Source organism: Euprymna scolopes, chromosome 33 (assembly GCF_053919585.1).
Source record: "Euprymna scolopes isolate OS-2025 chromosome 33, ASM5391958v1, whole genome shotgun sequence".
Taxonomy (NCBI): Eukaryota; Metazoa; Mollusca; class Cephalopoda; order Sepiida; family Sepiolidae; genus Euprymna; species Euprymna scolopes.
Window position 1 is genome coordinate 34,932,617 of NC_136514.1, and position 23,107 is coordinate 34,955,723.

Below are 23,107 nucleotides of genomic sequence, written 5' to 3' on the forward strand. Positions count from 1 at the left end.
AATTAGTTGTTTGGCGAGTTCATATTCATGCGCATGAATCAAAGAATTTGATCTGATCCAGATTCCAAATGCCAGAACAATCTTCATCATATCGCATAAATCCGAAGATTCTATTGTCGGCATCGGTATCCCCGATAACTTTTGGAAACTGAATTAAGGTACTTACAAGTCGAACAGGAAGGCTTTGTGGTTCAATTGGCGCATGGAGTCCTTATCGTCCTCGTTTCCCCCTATTCTTATTTTGATCCTAGAGGATCCTATCTGCAATCATCATCATCATCATCATCATCATCATCATGTCGTATGAATCCGAAAATTCTATTATTGGCATTGGTTTCCCCGATATTTTTCTAATCAGAATTATTTCTCGGAACACATCAAGTACTTACGGGAGAGACCACGGGAAAGATTGTCAGTATGCTAAGTGAAAGTGATTTTTATGGAACGAACTGGATTCGAACTTAGAACGCTCAGCTCGTTTATTCATGTCGTTTGCCACCGAACCATCGTCACCTCCCGACAAAACACTGATTCCATATAAAAAGTCTGAGGCAGTTATTTGGGAATTCGGTTCAAATTTTTAATAATAAAGGTGAACGCACATGTGTGGCAGTCGCTTTAAAATCACGTATGCAAGTTTAATTTTTATAATCAGATTAGAAGCTTTATCTTAATAATTCTTGTAATCAATTCATAAAATTTTGCCTGTCAGTATGAAATTCATAAAAATCTGTCCAGCCGTTTTCGAGTCTATAGGGAACAAGCTCACACCCATAGAAACACATAATTCCTTATATACATATATATATATATATATATATATATATATATATATATAGTCTTAAGAAGCTTTGAATAAAACAAGGCCGATAGCAATTAGTCGCGTGCTCTCGTGTAATGAATGAATGCGTAAATGTAGGATTGACATAAAATTCTTAAAGATGAACTAAAATGACCGAAAAATGGGCTGAAATGACTAAATAAAAAGTAAATGACTTTAAATGACTTTAATGAACTTAAGGATGAATTGAATGACCTTAAGAATGGCTTGAATGCTTAAAAAATAACTGGAATCCTTCAAAAACAACTTGAATGATCTGGAGAATGACTTGAATGGCTTTGAGACTGACTGGTTGTAAAGTGGGTGATCATTTTACATAAAATTAATACATAAAAGTGATCCCCCACTTTATATCATAATGTCCAGCATGTAGTAAGAATAGATACTACACTTTGATCTTGGCCAAAAGGCAAAGAAAAGCTTAAAAAGCTAAGAACAGCATCTATTGATAACAGACCTTTGATCTTAACCAAAAAGGCCAAGCACAAAAGTGTTACGGACAGACCGACCGACCGACGGACTGACGGATAGACTTATAGAGTCGCTTGCACGAGACTAAAAAAAATGTAAAAATAAATATAAAGAATGCAGTTTGAATTCTCGGAAAAAAAATTAACCTATCGCAGACTTAGCACCTACATAATACGACTTCTAAACAGTTTATAATTACAGTAGATAATTCAACTATATAAGGATGGAAAAAAAGAAAACCTTAACTAATTTTGCTAAATAGAAATAGATTTAGCACTTTGATAAGCCGACTTCTCAAAAATCTACAATTATAAAAGAGAATTCACCTATATAAAGATGAAAAAAAAAACTTAACTAACAGTTTTTTAAATACCATGTAGCTGTTTCGGAGATTTAAAAACAGGACAGCTGTTAAATACATGGCTCTCCAGTGGATAATACCCCTTCCCCAATAGTAGAATGTACAATAATACGGTTACTATTTATACTAATATATATAAAAAATAAAATAATAATATATATAATAAAATTTAATAATAATAAGATTACAAGATCTATTTTGCGACATGTTAACAAGCATATAAATGATATGAGAATAATATATATGTATGTGTGTGTGTCTGTGTGTGTGTGTGTGCGTGTGTGTGTGTTGTGTAAGGAGATAGAAAATGAACAAACCCATTTATATGTTCATCAACGTTTGGTCATTATTTCAAGACTTTCTTGGGATGATTTAATGGAACGAATATAAATCTCAAACCCAATATTATTTGCTATTTGTTTACTATTTTCTCACCTCCAACTTATTTACTATTAATTCACTATTAATCTCAAACCAAAATTATTTGCTATTAATTTAGCATTTTTTCAACTCGAAACTTAATTCACTATTAATCTCAAACCCAAAATTATTTGATATTAATTTACTATTGTTCTCAAATACAAACTTATTAACTATTTATTCACTATTAATCTCAAACCCAAAATTATTTGATATTAATTTACTGTTGTTCTCAAATCCAAACTTATTAACTATTTATTCACTATTAATCTCAAACCCAATATTATTTGATATTAATTTACTATTGTTCTCAAATCCAAACTTATTAACTATTAATTCACTATTAATCTCAAACCCAAAATTATTTGATATTAATTTACTATTGTTCTCAAATCAAAACTTATTAACTATTAATTCACTATTAATTTGAAACCCAATATTATTTGCTATTTATTTACTATTTTCTCAACTCCAAACATAATTACTATTAGTTCATTATTAATTTGAAACCCAATATTATTTGCTATTATTTTATTTCTATCTTAACTCTAAACTTATTTACTTATAATTCACTATTAATCTCAAACCCAAAATTATTTGACACAAATTTACTATTACACTTATATCAAAACTTATTTACTATTAATTCACTATTGATTTCAAACCCAAAATTATTTGCTATTAATTTACTATTGTTCTCAAGTCCATACTTATTTACTTATAATTCACTATTAATCTCAAACCCAAAATTATTTGCTACTTATTTACTATAACTCTAAACTCTAAACTATATTACTCTTTATTCACTATTAATCTCAAACCCAAAATTATTTCCTAGTAATTTACTATTATTCTCAAAACCAAACTTATTTACTACTTGCATTTCTGCCCGGCTTTGTTCGAGCCCTTTATATTGTTTATAACTTGCCCTATGTGTAAATATACTTTTATGTCAAATGTTCATAACTTGCCTTTATGTCAAATGTTTAGACCAAAATTTGTTTGTATTGTTCATAACTTGCCCTATGTGTGAATATACTTTAATGTCAAATTTTTAGACCAAAATTTGTTTGTATCGTTCATAACTTGCCCTATGTGTGAATATACTTTTATGTCAAATGTTTAGACCAAAATTTGTTTGTATTGTTCATAACTTGCCCTATGTGTGAATATACTTTTATGTCAAATGTTTAGACCAAAATTTGTTTGTATTGTTCATAACTTGCCCTATGTGTGAATATACTTTTATGTCAAATTTTTAGACCAAAATTTGTTTGTATCGTTCATAACTTGCCCTATGTGTGAATATACTTTTATGTCAAATGTTTAGACCAAAATTTGTTTGTATTGTTCATAACTTGCCCTATGTGTGAATATACTTTTATGTCAAATGTTTAGACCAAAATTTGTTTGTATTGTTCATAACTTGCCCTATGTGTGAATATACTTTTATGTCAAATGTTTAGACCAAAATTTGTTTGTATTGTTCATAACTTGCCCTATGTGTGAATATACTTTTATGTCAAATGTTTAGACCAAAATTTGTTTGTATTGTTCATAACTTGCCCTATGTGTGAATATACTTTTATGTCAAATGTTTAGACCAAAATTTGTTTGTATCGTTCATAACTTGCCCTATGTGTGAATATACTTTTATGTCAAATGTTTAGACCAAAATTTGTTTGTATTGTTCATAACTTGCCCTATGTGTGAATATACTTTTATGTCAAATGTTTAGACCAAAATTTGTTTGAGTAATTTCATAGGTTTTATTTTTTTTTTTAACTTTATCCCGAATTTTGACCTTTTAACATTTATTGTTTTGGTTTCAAATCAAAATAAAATGTTTGACCCATGTCCAAGTTACTTACATTTTAAATTTCAAGTTTTTAGACCAAAAATTGGCCGAGGAGTTTGGTAGAATCTGCAAAGGTCAACTCTTAAAACTTTGACCTTTGGCAACCAAATCCTTGTCCCAAAACATATTAAAATGCTTGCCGCATGTCTGAATAGCCGTTATATACAATTTCAAATGTTTAGATCCAAAATTTGCTGAGTAGTTTGCTGGACACCGCAAAGGTCAAATCTTTTGAACTTTGAACTCTTGGTAGCTCAAATTTTCGACTCAAACCGATTGAAAAGCTTGCCCTTTCTTTGAATACCCTTTATGTAAAATTTCAAATGTTTACACCAGAAATTTTACTGAGTAATCTGGTAGACACCGCAAAAGTCAATTCTTTTAAACTTTGACCCCAATTTTGAACCCTTTACATTTAGTTTTTGATGCTGAAACCAAATTATAAAGTTAGATCCATGTCCAAGTAACCTACATTTTAAATTTAATGTGTTAAGACCAAAAATTGATGGAGGAAATTGGTAGCGTTTTCAAACGTCAAATCGTCTGACTTTGACCCCTTGACATCCAAATTCCTGGCTGAAAACGGATAAAAACGATTTTTTCCAAATCTCAATATCCCTTATGTCAAATCTTGAGTCTGAGGACTGAAAATTGACAGAGTTATTTGGTAGGGAAATGTACACAGACAAACACACAGATAGATAGACAGACATTTTCACTTTTGTGTGTGTGTGTGTGTGTGTGTGTGTGTGTGTGTGTGTGTGTGTGTGTGTATACGTGTTTGTGTGTGTGATGTAACATAATAATTTTTACAAATTCTAAATATCAAGTTTTCTCATATTGCTATTTATTACTTTCAAACATCACCATTAAAATGTTGTTTCGTATTGCGACTAACAAGTCTACAAAAATTATGTCTTTGGTGCATTTTAGTCACGTACCTATCAGATGTCTACCTTAAAACACACACACACACACACACACACACACACACACACATATATATATATATATATATATATATATATATATATATATATGTATGTATATATATATATATATATATATATATATATATATATAGAATGGGTTAAGAAATTCCAACGAAAGAAAGATGTATATTTAAATAAGAGGGTAGTCACCAACAATGTGTATTTTTTAACATTATTTTATCATTCCGTGTCTTGGTTTTTCGTTGAGAATTATGTTTAGATCATTGTAAATTTTTTTAAATCATTGAAATCTTTTTTAACGCGTTTCAGACGTTCTGTGAAGCGTCCTCTTCAGAAATTATTTTCAAAATATGTTGGAGATGTAAAAATAGCATTTTCGTAGTTCATTTGAAATGTTTCCAAGAGGTGGAAACGTGTAAGTGTCTACTATTCATTGGAATGTTCAATTTTTATTACTGTTTTATTGGTTGTGATCACTCCTGTATTGTGTTTCTCTCTCTCACTCTCTCTTTCTGCTTGTGTTTTTTTCTTTTCCTTTAGGGTAGGATGTGTGTGTGTGTTCTTTTATTGGTTTGAAGAATGTGTGTACTGTTTATAGTATTATGAATAACTTCATAATACTATAAAACAGTAAACACATTCTTCAAACCAATAAAAGAAAACACACACACAAAACAGTACACACATTCTTCAAACCAATGTAATGGGTAAATGGGGTAAATGTAGATTTCACAGTCAATCGGAGCATTTAAATAAGCATTTTTTACATCCATTTGATGTATTTTTAAATTGTATTGAGCGGCAAGTTGTAATAAAATTCTAATTGTCGTAAAATTTGTCGTTGGTGAAAATGTTGCAAAATATTCCACTCCAGAAATTTGTGAAAAACCTTTTGCAACAAATCTTGCTTTAAAAGTTTCACTGCCAGAAGCTGTGATTTTTTTTTTTAAAACCCCAGCGTGAAGAAATTATATTTTTATCTGTTGGTTTTGCCACTATTTCGTATGTGTTATTTTCAGATAAAGCTTTCAATTCGGATACCATAGCTTGTTCCCATTCTTGGTGAGTTTTTGAATTAATCGCCTCATTATAACTTTCTGGGGCGCTTTTCAACGAATAACAGTAATCCACGGCGTAATCTTGTATCTTTTCAATTTGTAAGAAGTCTGGCCTTTTTCGCTCCCTTATTGGGTATCGACGTGTCTGGTTAATATTTTCGTCTGATGTTCTACTGTAATTGTAGTCGTTATTAATATTTTCATTGTGATCGATTAAGATGCTAGGTAATATTTCACATTTTCATCGCCATTTTTTATATTTAATGTATCATTGAATTTTACACATCTAACTCTTTTTATGGCATTTTCCAACCCGTTTCCCTGACCAACAAGAACAACAAGCATCACTTCTAGATCTGTTTCTGACTACAGTTCCCGAGGATTGTACAACAAATGCTGACAGCCCACACGGGAAAGCTGACCATGCAGTGATAATGGTAGAAATCGCCCTAATTTCTTGACCCAAAACTGAAGAGCCAATGCTCAAAACAACGAGATATTATAAAAAGGCTGACTGGGAAGCCATCGGAGATCTTATCAGAGATGCCCCATGGGGAAACATGTTTTCTCTTCCTGCTGAACAGTGCGTAAATGAGACCACTGAATGGTTCAAAACAGCAATGGAAGCCCCACTCTCCCCAATGGTTTACTTCGACTTGCGCAAGTTTCATTGCTCAAAGGCAGCATTTATACCGCAGATTTAATCGACATAAGTCCAGTTCAAACAAACAGAAGTATATAGAAGCTAGAAGTAACGTTAAGAAAGAAATAGCGACAGCTAACAGAGAATATACTGAAACCACTAAAAAACGCATCGAAGCACAAAAATTAGGAAATCGTGACTTCTGGAAAATCTACGACAGTTTAGTAAATAATGGGCAATCAACAATTCCCCCACTAACCAAAAATAACGAGGTTGTTTGCTCAGCAACCGACAATGCTAATATACTTGCCAGCCGGTTTGCTTCGAACACCACACTGGACCCTACCAACCACCCCCTGCCTGACTTTCCTTTGCGGATAAACGCCACGCTAGACGATCTAAAAATCACCCCTGCTCAGGTACACGCTATCATAAAAAACCTTGACACTTCAAAAGCATGTGGACCTGATCTCATCCCAGCTGTGCTATTAAAAAAGTGCTCAGCCGAAGTAGCCCCAGTTCTCTCCAAACTCTACAACAAATTCCTTAATGAATCATGCTTTCCGGGCTGTTGGAAAACTGCTTCTGTGGTACCAATATTCAAGAATTCTGGCGAAAGAACTGACCCATCAAATTATCGCCCCATTAGCCTCCTCCCACTTTTCGCCAAAATATTTGAGACCATAATTAACCATGCTCTAGTTCGGCACCTTACAGATGCTAAACTTCTGACTGACAAACAATATGGATTTAGACATGCCCGTTCCACAGCTGACATCCTCACTGTAATCTCTGAACGTATATACTATTCACTGGACAAAGCGGGGGAGGGCAGAGCGGTAGCTCTAGATATATCTAAGGCTTTTGACAGGGTATGGCATGAGGGTCTCCTCAGGAAAATTAAATCATGCGGTATCACTGGTAGAATACTTAACATAATTAAATCCTTCTTAGATAAGAGAAAAATCCATGTTGTCCTCGATGGTCGTACATCTAAACAGTGTGATATAAATGCAGGAGTGCCTCATGGGTCCATCCTTGAACCTCTATTGTTCCTAAATTTATTAATGACCTCCTCGACAAAACTGCCTCTGAGATGGGTATATATGCTGATGACACTACACTCTATAACAGGCATGACAGGAAAACAAATGAACACATATCTAAAGAAATGACAAAAACACTAGAGGATGACCTCCAATCTGTAGTGGAATGGGGACATAAATGGATGGTCACATTCAATGCTGCCAAGACTAAACTGGTTTCCTTCAATAATTAGAAGAAACGTTCTCTGCCACCAATAACAATGGCCAGTGACTCCCTGTTTGAGAGTACATCTTTCAAACTGCTTAGCCTAACGTTCACAGGAAACATGAGTTGGAACAATTATATTGAAAACATTGCCAGGGCCGCTGCGAAAAAGGTGGGCTCTCTCTACCGTGCTAGAAATCTACTAACACCTGAAAGTATCCTGTACCTCTATAAGGCCACCATTCGCCCATGTATGGAGTATTGTTGTCACATTTGGGCTGGTGTATCTGCTACTAGTCTCTCGCTCCTAGACAAGGTTCAAAAAAGAGTTGCCAATCTGATAGACCCTGAACTGGCATCTAAGCTTCAGCCTCTGTCCCATCGACGAAACGTTGCATCCCTCTGCCTTTTCTACAAGTATTTTAATGGTGAATGCTCTGACGAACTGCAGACACTTGTGCCCCCACGACGTAGACACCTTCGACAAACCCGACAGGCAGCTAAATCCCACCCCCACATAGTAGAGATCCCTAGATGTAAAAGATCTTTCTACTCCAGTAGTTTCTTCCCCAGAACCGCTAGACTCGAATTCCATTCCAAGTTCCTGCTTCCCTAACTGTACTGACATGCAGAAGTTCAAGTTCAACGTGAACCGACATCTTGCTGCCCAAATCCCAACATAGTGCCCCAATAGTTGCTGCCCCTGATAGTAGCCCCCTACACCAAAGTGGCAATGCGCCTTGTTTAGGGTGAAAATGTAAAAAAAAAAAAAAATTGGTTTGGGAAGTAGATTAAATATGCCGGACTATTTTTATCGTAACTTTTTCTCTTTTAGTATTTAGTTTACTGGTATTTTCTATAGATGCAAAACAATCAGAACCAAATAGATGCATTCTGTTCATTTTAGGTTTTATACCGCAAAACGCTTCATACGGCGTTTTTCCTAGCCTCTTATTGAACGATCTATTTCTGATATATGCTGCTGCCATTAAAGCGTACATCCATAAACTATGCGCTAATTTCGATTCGATAAGTAGGCATCTTGTCATCTCAAAAAGGGTTCGCCATGCCCTTTCAGCGGTGACTTTTTGGAAGGGGGAATACGGCGCCGATTTCTCGTGTTTAATACGGTGGTTAATTAATAGAAGTTCAAAGTCTTTACTAGCAAATTCAATCCCATTGTCTGAGCGAATACATTTTACTGAACCGTACGGGGCAATATCAGCTAAATATTTCTTAGTGGCGAGGATAGTGTCGGATTTGTTTTTTAGAAAATAAACCATAATTAAACCGGAAAAATCATCAATAAAATTCAAAACGTACCATAGATTATTTCTCCCCATCGGGCTGATCGGATCACAATGCACAAGTGAGAGAATTTTCGTAGCTTTTTTGTTTGGCGTTCGGCTTATATCTTTTGTCATTTTCCCCTGTGCACACACATCACAATTTGGGAGATCGTCTGAAGGTATTATTTTCATGCCTTCAACTACATTTGGTAATTTTTTAATATCCGCTGTATTGCAGCGTCCTAGAATTTTATGCCAGGTTTCCAAGTCGTGACAGGCAGTTTTTGAGGAAACCATACTTTTTAAATAATATAGTCGGCCATTTTCTATAATGTCAAATACAGTTCCATCGGGGTATATCAATTTTGATTTATTTTGGCCAAATTGTATATTCGCGCCTTGGCCTGCACGGAAAATATGTATTGCTTAAATGTAGGTATGAACGGAGCATTTTTAGAATACAGTTACAGATTTCGCCTTTATTATTTTTTAGAGATATTTTAGCATCGCCTCTTTTCAAGACTATATCATTTATTTGACTACCGTCGGCAAGTTCGACAAAATGACTTTGAGGATTAAAGTTTGAATCAAAATTAATAAAATCAGATTCCTTGGTGATAACATGCGCTGTAGCACCACAGTCTACCAGGAGATTTTTACCGTTTGCGGTATTGTCAAAATTACATGTGAATAGAAATGTATGTTCTTCCTCAAAGTTCTCAACGTTTTTACGGAGTACATTTTAGAGCGTTTATATCGACATTGGAAACTTTTATGGTTGGGTCGTCCACAATTATAGCAGATAATTTTATTCTTTTTCTTGGGAAAATTACTTTTGGAGAATACGTTGCAGTGAGGTGCGTGATTTGGTGGTGTCGGCTTTCGAGAAGCATTTTTGAACTTCATAATATTGCTGGAGTTATTATTGTCCACGAGCATACGATTAGTCTCTTCGTAACTGCGCAATGCCACTTTAAATTTGCTGAAATTTATGGGTTTGTCTTTCTGAGTTATAACGGTTGTAAATGGTTTAAAATCGGCTGGAAGTCCCTTGAGGGTCATTGATATCAACAAGCTATCGCTTATTGTTTCACCTGATACTTTTAAGGCATTGTCGGTTGTTTATACCCTTATAACGTAGTCGGTGATCGTTTCATCCTTGTTACGTTTCAGAGACATTAGTTCTGTACATAGGGATATAATTTTCGGTTTCTCATTTGATAAATAATGTTATCTTAATATGTTCAATGCTTTTCGTCCATCATCCAATGCGTCTCTTTAATCAGAGACAGACTTCTGTCGTCTAAACATTGAATCAGTTCTGCAAAAAGAGTCGCGTTCTTTTCGAGAAATTCGGGGTCGTTTGGATTCTCTGTTGGAGATTGTATGACTTTGCGTAGTTTTCGAATCCTTAGATATCCCAGAAATTTTGCCTGCCACAATTCGAATTTAGATTCAGATCCGTCAGAGAAAAGACGATGGCTGCGCCCATATTCTGTTAAGTTTTGAGACATTATGTTGAACAAAGATGGCGGCGTAGTTCAGATAAGTAACCAAGATGGCGGCCAAGAATCAAATGCGGTTCGTGGCGTAGTTAATGGCGAACTGATTGAATTCAAAATTCGATAATTTTTATAATAACTTGGAAACATTTTCATTGGTTGTTTAGCACAGCCGGTGTTTATAAAAATGATTGGCGAATCCATTCGTCTCATACCCCCATTAGGAGTCCAAAACATCTTACAGCTCAACATACAACATATACCTCCGAACCCCGGGAACCCATGCTTATATATATATATATATATATATATATATATATATAAAGCTAGTTCCTCAAAAATAGACGCCCTGAGATGGAACAAAATATCGAAAGTGCCTTACTCTAGAAAGAAAGTGCGAGAATTAAGAAAAAAATGGAACTAATATGTGAACTGCACGAAAAATTCGATGAGAAATAAACACCCAGAAGTTTCAAAGTCGATTTCTTCTCATAATAAACTTATTAAGAAAAGTAACACGCCTACTATTGAAATGAACGATAGAACGGCATGGTTAATCTGTGAAAAGACTAGAACAATACTTGTTAATGACACAAGCATTGTTTAAGCATGAGAAAGCATAAGATTTACAAAACGTATCACCTTCTATTTCTGCCTAAATCTGAACGCAAATTCAATGAACAATCCTTATTTCCTAGAATTGCCCTCTTGGAGAAATCTGTTCCGCTGGCCTGCTTCCCAGCTATCTACAGGATGGTCGTCTTCACATCCAATGTAAACAAGTTTTTGTTGAGGGGGTTTCCTCAATATTCAAATTAGACACAATTTACACTGCTAACGATTACTACGCTCTTGTCCCGCTAGCCACCGTACATTCATAGACACTTATCCTTGAATGGCCTTCAGACCTTGATATGTGCTTACCCACTTGTAATAAATATATTGAATGAGACTTCTGTGAGCAATTATACAACGAGGGAGACGGTATAGATAGTCGCATAAATGTTTTCATTTTTTTTATTCAATAAAATCCGTCTTATTTTAACTTGATCGAGGAGAGTAAATTGATTTCTTCGTGCCGTGGCGATATCACCTGAATGTATCTCCTGATACGGAACACCTTCACGCTGATATGACGTCTGCTTGATGGATCTTCTATTCGGGTTCTCGGCGTCATTAGTGGCAGGAGTTTGCATCGTCATTAATACTCTCCTGAGAATTAATTATCTGAGCTCGAACCTTTGGTGCTTGAAGTGAACGTTTGTAAGCACTGTATAAATGAAGAAAGAATATTATATATTCTTTTTTTTTTAACATTTAAGAGGGGTAATTTTTTTTAACTCGAGAGTTGAGGCACGCGATGTGTTTCCTTGGGGGTCCCAATTTTAACATTTTACGACTGCCGTGTACTGCGTCCATATTCTAATTGATCGGGAACGTGTCATGATTTCAACTTTTGCGACCGACATCAACGGAATCCAAGTCTCCGTGTATGTATGCGTCTTTATTCCACCGTGTTGCCATGTCTGATCCTTAAGTACCTCCAATGCGAGACACATATTTTACGCCCTCGATATGTAACACGATGTAACTGTAATTTAACTTAAGATTATCAACATAACTTTTATTCCATTTAAAAGAAGCTTCACACAAACTACTTATATTTTTTAATGTTTTTACAACGTACGAAAATAATGAAAACGCGTGACCAAAATCGTGTTTACATTATCGACGCCTTAAAACAACGTTCCTATGTAGTGATCATTTTGAAGCCACACACACACACACACACTCGTGTTTTAAAAATTTAGCAAAAACCACCTAATTGTCAAATTTAAAGTTTTAAATATGGATTTTTGAGTAAGGTTTTCCAATATGTTTTTAAATATTTTATATAATATAAAAAATGGTTAAAACTTTAAATTATTTAACTTGTTAAAATATGCTTATTTTTAGGGGGGTCAACTTGATTTTAGCACCTATTTAAAAAAAATGCACAGAGGTCTCTAATTCATGAAATTAACATAAACCATAGCCAAAAACGCTGTTTCCCTGATTCAATCAAAGCATATAGCAGCTTACGTAACAAGTATGCACAGTTACACGTCAGCACAAAATAATGACGTAGCAGATAGAGCGTAAAATTTTGGTGATTTTTAGTTAATATTTTAATTTGTACGATACTGACATTTTACTCATAGTCTCTTATTATATACATTGTATTGTATACAAACATCGCCATTAAAGCGTGCTGACGTCACATCACGTGACATGTCTAAGCGTTTTTTTTCAAATACGTATAAAATAACATTAGGATTCTTGTAAAATACATTGGAAAAACGAAAAAAATGTCGCGTTTGGGGGAGGTTCCCATGCAGAAAACAGGCCAGATGACCAACTTAGAGTTGACCGTTGGGGCCAAAATTTTGATATTTTTCGTCCGAAAAATGAAACTTCAATATGATATCAAATTTATCAAGTTTGGTTGTGTTTGTCAAAAGTTTTGGGCGGATATACAAACAAACACACACACACACACACACACACACACACACACACAAGCATACATTTTCGCTGATCTTCTCCGCGTAGTAAGATACATTTCTATTAAAGCTAATGCTCTTATAAATACGTAATGCAAGGTTTTGTTTAAATGTTGTGTTTTTGTGTGAGACTTTGTAATTCTTAATTATCTTGTAGCCACTGTGCCGGAAATATTTTCTGACGTCACGTATCACCCGGTGAACTCTCGTATCCAAACGTGACTGTACGTGACTGAACGAGATCGGAAACAAAACGCTAGCTTTACAAATGCGCACGCTACGCTACGCGCAAAACTAGATTTTTTGAAGCTAAGGAAAATAACAAATAAATTTATTAATATTGATGATATTTTTTTTAGTTGAGTTCCTTTAAAAAAATCAATGTAATGTTATGCATTCCATTTTTTTGATTGCTTGTACTGCGTTCAACTGAAGCACTTGTTTGACATTTCGCGTAACTCTTTTAGAAATCCAAAATAATCCAAATGATTCGCATTTAAAAGCAAATAAAGAAAAAAGTAAAGATCTTTTATCGGATTATAATAGCTTTGAGGCGTCTGCGGAAATTTCACAAATGATAAAAGCAAATAAGTTTCATTAAATCTTCGGACGTACATTACGAAATAATCCGTAGTTTAGATTGTGGAAACGGCTCTCATCTGTATTGTTATATTAATAATGTTAATCCGATGTAATCACCGACCTTTTTCGGGTGCATCGCTTGATATGTAAATAAAAAGATTGTGATTGGTCCGTTGGTTGATGATGACGTCATTTCTACACCTGAGCTTTACACCCGGTGATGAGATACGAACATTTTAAATGTTTATTTATATATTAATAGGATAGCGCGTGTGTGTTATTTATTTTTTGTGTCACGTACATTCAACTGACTATCGTTTAATTGTTATGGACTTCAATTTCTTGTAATAAATACTTTTACTAAGAATGCTTCATAAGTTTTAGTTTCGGTTTCGATTATAGCTGATAGTACTTAATTCATTTATTTTTTATAAATAATTTTATCAAGAATTCTTCATGGGTTTTGGTTTCGGTTTCGATTATAGATGATGGAACTCAAGTAATCTATTTTTTTATAAATAATTTTATCAAGAATTCTTCATAAGTTTAGGTTTCGGTTTCGATTATGGCACGCAATTTATATATATATATATATATATACATATATATATACACATATATATATACATATATATATATATATATATATATATATCATTAAATTTTTTATGTTGGTAGGGCGAACCACATTGAATTCTATCTTAGAATTCAATATAGTTCCCCTAATATATATATATTTAATAGCAACTTTATAATATATAAGAATCGATAAAAAAAAATTACTCCATATTAATATATACGAAATATGCATAAATTAAAATATCATATTTAAGCGTATTTTACGACCGGGCTACGCCGGGTGTCCCTGCTAGCTTGGATAAATAATTTTTCAGATTTAACAAAAGAGCTTTATTTACCTGAAACATCCACAGAATACCAAAATCTATATATCATATGCGAAAGAGTCTGCTGTAGAATTCTAACAGCTCCCGCTAGTGCAATGTTAAACATATGAGAAAATCAGGTTTATATTAAAATTACTAAAGTATGCATCGATTTAATATTAAAGCTTAAATTTTCGGAGACTATTTAAGGTACTGCCGCGTTAATAACGCAATAATCACGCGATAGACCTAAACCAACGTATAAGTATAGGTCGAAAGATCTGGAAAACTATATTGACTTTTCTTGTATTACTATTTATTTATTATTTATGTTTTCTGCCTGCATTTGTTTACCAACAGATATTTAAAAAAAAAAAATGAATCGTGCACACCATCTTCATCTTCAGTCCGGCATCCATTACTGTAAACAACATCGCCACTTTCGGTTTATCTTTTATTTATAAAACATGACTGACAGGTGACACACAGGATAACACATTGCAAATTTTTTCCTCGGGTTCCGCTTTAGTTGTGAAATCGTCGTATCACGTATAAGATCTTCATAAAATAATGGAGCACTCTCGGCTGCTCATAATGAATATTGACACATTAATTATAGTAAAAAAAAAAAAGTGTGTGAAATCTGGCTATTGTAAAATCCAGTCAGGTTCAAATCTGGAAACTTTTGTTGTGAACATTACTGTGAATGGATGCACATCTTTGCCGTCTACGTGGGTTAAACAGTCTGGTAAGGAAAATCGTCAACATGCAGTACAGATAATGCAAAGATATTCGTAACAAAATTAAAAATGATAGCCAATTGCTAACAATGTTCAACAACGAATTTGTTACCTGCGTTTTTTATCAGCTGATTTAGGACGAATTTCAGGCACTGAATGGGTAAATCACATTGGTTTTGTTCAATCGGGTCAAGTTTATGTTGGAGGTAAACTATCATGTTAAATAAAGGATTATTTTAATGACAAGAAATATTCAGATCTGATAGGTCTGGGTGATTATGTTTAAAAGGGATCAGTTTGAAGTCATAAAACCTCGAAACCTTCCAAAAATTGATGCTCAGCATACACGAAGGAAAACTAGCCTGTGCATTAGGAATTAGTGCCTTGCAAAGAAAGGAACACCTGAACGACCTTCTTGTGGACAGAGACAGAATACCCCTCCCACCGCTGTACATCAAGCTTTGCTTAATCAAGCAGTTCACTAAGGCTTTGGACAAGGATGGTGACTGATGGTATTTATTTGCTCCCCCACCGATAAAATTAGGCACAAGGCCAATTTTTAATGTGAGGAGTGAAGGGAGGGAGAAGGGAAAAAGGGGACCAGCTCCCGAGAGGTGGGAAATGGGAGCTGGTTAATGGTCAGGCATGTGGGGTTGCCCCCACATCTGGTCTTTGCTAGTCATAGCTTGCAGTATCTGCCGGAACAGATGGTATTTATTTGCTCCCCCACTGAGCAAATTAGGCACAAGGCCGTTTTTAATGTGAGGTAAAAACCAGCTCCCCTAAAAGTAGGCAAAAAGGGGGCACTCTGGTTACCAAAAATAATAATTGTCCCAGTATAGAGGGTTTCCCCTCCATTGACTGGTACAAATTATCTTAAGTGCAGCATCTGCCGGAACAGATGGTATTTATTTGCTCCCCCACCGAGCAAATTAGGCACAAGGCCGATTTTTAATGTGAGGAGTGAAGGGAGGGGGAAGGGGAAAAGGGGACCAGCTCCCGAGAGGTGGGAAATGGGAGCTGGTTAAAGGTCAGGCATGTGGGGTCGCCCCCACATCTGGTCTTTGCTAGTCATAGCTTGCAGTATCTGCCGGAACAGATGGTATTTATTTGCTCCCCCACCGAGCAAATTAGGCACAAGGCCGATTTTTAATGTGAGGAGTGAAGGGAGGGGGAAGGGAAAAAGGGGACCAGCTCCCGAGAGGTGGGAAATGGGAGCTGGTTAAAGGTCAGGCATGTGGGGTTGCCCCCACATCTTGTCTTTGCTAGTCATAGCTAGTCATAGCTAGTCATAGCTTGCAGCATCTGTCGGATAGATACTACACTTTGATCTTGTCGCCCGGGCCACCTAGGATGGTGACTGATTCATTTACTTGTGCCAGGCTTTTCCAGGATTAATCATGGAGAAGTTGAAAGCTGGCATCTTTGATGGTTCTCAAATCTGGCAGCTTGACAGAGATTTAGAATTCGAAAACTCAATGAATGAAGTGGAACTGGAAGCATAAAAGATATTTGTTTTGGTGGTGAAGAACTTCCTTGGCAACAATAAAGCTAGAAACAACACAAAACTTGTTAATAACATGCTAACTGATTTCAAAAGCATGGGCTGCAACATAAGCGTCAGGATGCACGACCTATTTCAACATATGGACTGTAATAGTTTATTTTGGAAGTATATTTCATAAAGAAAATTGACAACCCACTTTAAAAACAGAAATTACGAGTTTTATATATTTTATTCGCAGTTTTTTGTTGGGGGTGTCAAAAATTCCGCCTAAAATTCTGATACACCTACCGGATCACGTGACTCTTCTGGCGGCCATGTTGTAAGCCCTGACGGTATTTTTGGAGATTACCGCGTCAGGATGCACGACCTATTTTAACATATGGACTGGTGTCCTGAGAACCTAGGTTCAATGCGTCACGAGCATAGAGAGAGATTCCATCAGAACCCGAAGGAGATGGAAACAAGGTATCAGAATCACTTTTGTTACCGGAGATTTTTTTTTTTTTTTACACAGTGATCACCACTTTTCAAGGCCCGGAAGCCACTCAGGGATAAGGGTTATTGCAAGTACATTACGTTAGTGTGGAGATTTGATGGAGTGTTTACTTAAGGAGGCGGTTCATTAGGAATTTGTTAACATTAGACTTGAAGACATCCAAGTTGTAGTCCGGAGGGAAGCAGGCAGACGGAACAGAGTTCCACAGTTATATATATATCACATAGTTATATATTGATTTATTTTGAAGATAAAATATGTTAACTCTTATATATATGCGGCAGACGGACTACTTTTCATTTTGTCAAAAAATCATTTTTTTCAGTGTTGTCCCATGAAAAGATATATTTTAATATTTGAAGAAATATTAGGGGTGTACTTAATTTTGTTGATACACTATGTGTATAACATTCAAATCATTTTTAATCTGATTCAAACAAAGAAAGCACAGATATGTATAATAGATTATTCCAACTATTTAAAAGTAGTGTTTATTTTAAATCAGGCTCTCAACCAATTTGGACACACCAGTCTATTTTTGTTCGTAATTCCCCAATAAAAAAACATAAATCGACAATGTCCCAAATATTACGAATTCTACCAAAAGCATAGCAAACATCACACAAAAAGATCGAAATTCAAATACCTCATTATATATAAATACTAGCATGGGTACCTGGCGTTGACCAGATATTTGGAGGTGAATGTTGAGCAAAAAAAAAGCGGTCAATTTTTTTAACTTTGACCCCTATTATGCCCCCTTAAAATTTATTGTTTTGGGCTCAAATTCAGTTATTAAGTTAGATCCATGTCCAAGGAACCTATATCTAAATTTTCAAGTGTTTAGACCTAAAATTGTCGGAGAAGTTTAGTAAAGTTCTCAAAGATCAAATCGTTGAACTTTGACCCCTTAATCGCCAAATTTCTGGCCGAAAACCGATTACATAGATTTTCCCAAATTTCAGTATCCTGTATATCAAATTTCGAGTATGTAGGCTTACAATTGACAGCGTTATTACGTAGGAAAATGTACACACGCAGACAGACACACAGATACACAGACAGACAGATAGACGGACACGTTCACTTTTATAGATATACTAGCATGGATGCCCGACGTTGCCCGGGTATTTGGAGGTGTATGTTAAGCAAACAAAAAGCGGTCAATTTTTTTAATTTTGACTCCTATTATGCCCCCTTAAAATTTATTGTTTTGGGCTTAAATCCAATTATTAAGTTAGATCCATGTCCAAGGAACCTATATCTAAAATTTCAAGTGTGTAGACACAAAATTGTCGGAGGAGTTTGGTAGAGTTCTTAAAGGTCAAATCGTTGACTTTTGACCCCTTAATCGAGAAATTTCTGGTCGAAAATCGATCAAATCGATTTCCCCAAATCTCAGTAGCCTGTATATCAAATTTTGAGTCTGTAGACACACAATTGACAGAGTTATTGCGTAGGGAAATGTCCACAGAAACACAGACAGATAGATACACATACACACAGACACACAGACACGTTCCTTTTATAGATATACTAGCATTTCAGCCTGGCGTTGGCCGGGTGTTTGGAGATGTATGCTGAGCAAAAAAAAAAACGGTCAATTTTTAAATTTGACGCCTATTATGACCCCTTAACATTTATTGTTTTTGGCTTAAATCAAGTTATTATGTTAGATCCATGTCCAATGAACCTATATCTAAAATTTCAAGTGTTTAGACCCAAAATTGTCGGGGGACTTTGGTAGAGTTTTCAAAGGTAAAATGGTTGAACTTTAACCTCTTAACAGCCAAATTTCTGGCCGAAACCTGATCACGTCGATTTTCCCAAATCTCAGTACCCCGTATATCAAATTTCGAGTTTGTAGACTAAAAATTGACACTTTTGTACTTGGCCTTTTTGGTTAAGATCAAAGATCCGTTGTTAATAGATGCTGTTCTTATCTTTTTATCTTTTCTTGGCCTTTGGCCAAGATCAAAGTGTAGTATCTTTTCCGGCAGTTACTGCAAGCAAAGACCATATGTGGGGGCCAACCCCACATATAACACCTTGGTCAATGTAGGAGAAACCCTTCATACCAATTATCACTATCCAGCTCCCTTACTCCCCAGGGAGTTGGTCCTCATTTCCCCTTCACTCTTCACATTAAAAATCACCTCTGTGCTTAATTTGCTCGGTGGGGGGAGCAAATAAATACCTTTTTCTTTGCCTTTTGGTCAAGATCAAAGTGTAGTATCTTTTCCGGCAGATACTGCAAGCAAAGACCCTATGTGGGGGCGACCTCACAGATAAGACCTTGGTCAATGTAGAGGCAACCCTTCATACCAATTTTCACTATCCAGCTCCCCTACTCCCCGATGAGTTGGTCCCCATTTCCCCACTCTCTCCACATTAAAAAAACAGCCTTGTGCCTAATTTGCTCAGTGGGGAAGCAAATAAATACCAACCCCACATATACGACCTTGGTCAATGTAGGGGCAACCTTTCATACCAATTGTCACTATCCAGATCCCCTACTCCCCGGGGAGTTTGTCCCCATTTCCCCTTCATCGGCCTTGTGCCTAATTTGTTCGGTGGGGGAAGCAAATAAATACCCTTTTCTTAGCCTTTCGGCCAAGATCAACGTGTAGTATCTGTTCTTACTACATGCTGTACTTATTGTGATATAAAGTGGGGGATCACTTTTCTGTATTAATTTAATGTAAAATGATCACCCACTTTACAACCAGTCAGTCTCAAAGCCATTCAAGTCAATTCTCCAGGTCATGCAAGTTGTTTTTGAAGGATTCCAGTTATTTTTAAGCATTCAAGTCATTCTTAAGGTCATTCAATTCATCCTTAAGTTCATTAAAGTCGTTCTAAGTCATTAACTTTTTATTTATTTAAGTCATTTCAGCCCATTTTTCGGTTATTTTAGTTTATCTTTAAGAACTTCATGTCAATCCTGCATTCACGCATTCATTCATTACACGAGAGCACGCGACTAATGGCTATCGGCCTTGTTAATTTAAACTCAACGGATGCTACTTGTGAAATTTGCTTGCTCAAATCATTACCTCACTTTTAGACGAATTATTTCCATTACAAACTTTGCTCCCGATGAGATATAACCAGCACTTAAATACTATTGTAATTATTTAGGCCATTTCATGTGTTTATATAACGTATACAAAATAACCACTCCCGTCGAACTCAACGTATGAGCTTCATACAAAACCGAAAAGTTATGCGAAAATTAAATACTTAGAATCAAGAAGTATATAGGCTTGATTCATCTATGCGATGGTCGCATTTTAATTGATTGTATGTCATTTGAGACGTACATTTAAGTAGAATTCATTATTGTCAATGCATTTTCGATTCGTATATGATTTATTTCTTCTATTCCCGACTCGCTTAAGTTGCTTGACCAAAAAATAGCGTTATTCATTTCAACCTACGCATCATGTGTTGCCCTGAAGACCTTTATCAAGCGTCAGCTATCAAGGTTTATTGGATATAACTCTAGTTTATGTCTCATAGGAAAATCATTGGCTAAGATGAGAATAAATTTGGGCCTATCTCGGGAGATACAAATATCGATGGGAAAATGGAACTAAATATAAAACCATCTGCTGTTGAGTCGAGGCTGGATTGAATGAGAATAGAAGGACGTAAGTTTTCTTCGGTAGATTCAGTGAGATTTCTCGTCTGTTTCATTGGACGCATATTGGTGCCCTCTTCGATTAGAACTTGAGAAAGGTTAATATTAATGGAAAGATAAGAATAAGTATCATGATACGAAGAAAAACGGTGATAAATCGATTGCCAGTAGTTACTATTCACTATTCTATTTTCTATGTATGTGAGGTAGTTGTGCAAAGTTTTAGCAGTAGTGTTCTGCTTGAAGCTAGAATGAGCATTAAGTTAAAGCAAAATAACATCTCATTAAAAGTTGACCGGTAAGAGTTATGATAACGTCTCAGGATATCACGTCACGGGATAATGTATGCGCCAAAGAAACAAGAAATGTGTTAGTGTAACATGCGATGACTTTTTGAAAATTGTAAACCGATCAGCCGATGTAAAGTTTCAGTTCAATACTTTATTAGACGCTCAAATCATGTTTTTTTCGTAATGTGATATCGCAATTAACTTCCTTTGTTCTCAATTAAGATATTTCTTTAGTTTTTGTCTAGATTTCATATGGAGGCTTATTTATTTATCTTTTTTATTGTGTCAATTTGAACAAATTGAATTCGTCGCGTTTGATACCTGAACTCTTTAATTCTGCTTTATGTGTATCACGAAGTCAATGTGAGCAAACCTTTTGAGGTTCAACTCGTTTCGTGAGGAGTATAAAAGCTCATTTGGGAGCATGTTGCTGTAATTACTGCAAAACAGAAACAAACAATAACGTATTTCCTTTTTTCAATTCCTTATAGTTACCAGAAAGAAATAATAAAAATAAGATGACATGCTATAAATCCATACAGAAATTTGCGGCGATTGCTAGTTTCTGTAAGAACCAGAAGTTGACACTCAGTTGAATAATGACAGAGTAGATAAAGCCTAGTTATGTCTATTCTAATAGGGGGGATAGAAAAAGAGATATACAACGCGAGAATAAGGTTATAGGGAACAGAAGAGCTCACTAGCCACTAGATTCCACTCTGTTCCGTCTGCCTGCTTCCCACCGGACTACAACTTGGATGTCTTCAATTTCAACGTTAACAAATCTCTATAGAACCGCCCCCTTAAGTAAACACTTAATCAAATCTCCACACTACGTAATGTACTTGCAATAACCCTTATCCCTGAGTGGCTTTCGGGCCATGATAAGTGGTGATCATTGTGTAAAAAGAAAAAAGATTGCGAATTTGAGTTTTATTCTGTCAAAACAAAACAAGTACTCTGAGCGGCACCTTCCAAGATTCTTTGTTACCCACTTGGAGTTCTTTGAAGTATCGTTCTCGGATATTTCTCGCTTAAAACAACCTATGGCTTTTCCGATATCATAGTTAAGGCCAATACTCTTAGATATATCAATATTTGCCTACAATTCATAGAAAATAAATTTGGCAATTTATAACTTCATAGTGTATTTCATGTCGTGACGTAGGTTGTTATGTCTGACATGGCTGGCAATTGCTTGATGTAATACAAATTGCAACAGCTTACTTGTGATGCACTACACTTGCTCTACAAGGTAAAGCTGTCAGAGGATACTTGCTTCCTGACACAAACATGAATGTTATTGTATTTCCTTTGTCTTTCCAAGCTCAATCATATCTTGCAAATAAAAATTAAAACAACTATTTTCCTTTAAAAAACAATCAAACAAAACATGATGAACGAATATCCGAAAAGAAAAAGAACTTGAAACATAAAACATTTTTCTAAAATTACTAGCTTCGACATTAAATTACCCGAAAGGAGTTGATATGTCCAAAAAATCAATCAAACTGAATATCATATAAAATAGTTGAATATATAAGGAACTTGAAGCATAAAAAAACTGTTATCTGAACTTACTGGATTCGACATTAAAGAACGCAACAATGGTCGATATGCCGTCAAACAAACCAACCAAACTAAGTATCATACCTAAAAAGTTAAATTTATAAAGAATTGGAGCACAGAATCTTTTATCTAAACTTTCTGGTTCGATATTAAATAGCCCGAAAAGGGTCGACATTCCATTAAACAAATCAACCAAACAAAGTATA

At 35.3% G+C, this 23,107-nt stretch overlaps 1 pseudogene; it reads left to right on the forward strand.

Annotated features, from left to right (window-relative positions):
- The first annotated feature begins 19,991 nt into the window (after positions 1-19,991).
- On the forward strand, positions 19,992-20,118 carry LOC145258489 (U2 spliceosomal RNA; annotated as a pseudogene).
- The last annotated feature ends 2,989 nt before the right edge of the window (positions 20,119-23,107 follow it).